Here is a 1,171-nt window from a genome sequence, read left to right as displayed (position 1 = left end):
CACGGAAAACTTTGCAATATTATATGATAGAACTATTTTAACTAACAATTTGGCATGATCAGACATGCATGCATTATCAATGGTGTCTTGTCACATTTTAATTAATTTAATAAATATGTTTGTTTAGGATAATCATTGCAAATTAAAGTTTTATTAAATATGAGTGGCTCAAACTTTTTCGGACAAACTCGTCTCCTAGATTAGTGTCTAGGAAAGTTAGATCGTTCATGTACTAGATTCAAAAGTAGTTTGTGTTGGATGATGAAAGTCTCATATCGACTAATTTAGAGAATGATTATGGGTTTATAACCAAAGAATACTCTCTCCATTGGTATGAGACTTTTTGGGTGAACCCAAAGCAAAAGCAAAACCGAGAGTTGTGTTCAAATACCTGAAATGTTTATAACTCAACCTACAAGGTACGATATAATTTGGGTTGATTAGATTTTTTTGACATCTTGTAACAATCCAAGCCCCACTAGTAGATATGGTTCTATTTGGGCTTCCAGGTAGAAATTTTCACCCTTATAGAGAATTTTTCGTTCTCGTTTTCAACCGATGCGGAATCTCACAATCCACCCTATTTTGGGGCCCAACGTCCTCGCTAGCACTCGACAATCCAAGCCCCACTAGTAGATATGGTCCTATTTGGACTTCCAGGTAGAAATTTTCACCCTTATAGAGAATGTTTCGTTCTCGTTTTCAACCGATGCGGGTTCTCACAATCCACCCTATTTTGGGGCCCAACGTCCTCGTTAGCACTCGTTCTTCTCTCCAATCGATGTGGGATCTCATAATTCCTCACTTGAAGGGGTCTAGCATGCTCACTGACATTCGTTTTTCTCTCCAATTGATGTGGGATCTCATATATTGTACACTCCTATTATATATATATATATATATAGCAAAATTATCTAAACTTCAAAATTAAAAAAATAATAATAATAAAATTAATGGGATGATTCCATTTTAAGTCTAAATTACCAACTAATTAGTTAGATCAATGACTATGGGACCCAAAAACTACGGGTCCACCAAAGTTGGCCTTAAACATTACACCTTTCCAAGGCAGTTGGCCACAATCAATTAGGGCCTTTATGCAATTATATATATATATATATATATATATATATATTTTTTTTTTTTTTTTTTTTTTTTTTTTTTTTTTTTT

The sequence above is a fragment of the Cucurbita maxima genome, unplaced genomic scaffold (genome assembly GCF_002738345.1).
Source record: "Cucurbita maxima cultivar Rimu unplaced genomic scaffold, Cmax_1.0 Cma_Scf00053, whole genome shotgun sequence".
Taxonomy (NCBI): Eukaryota; Viridiplantae; Streptophyta; class Magnoliopsida; order Cucurbitales; family Cucurbitaceae; genus Cucurbita; species Cucurbita maxima.
This window is presented reverse-complemented; position numbering follows the sequence as displayed.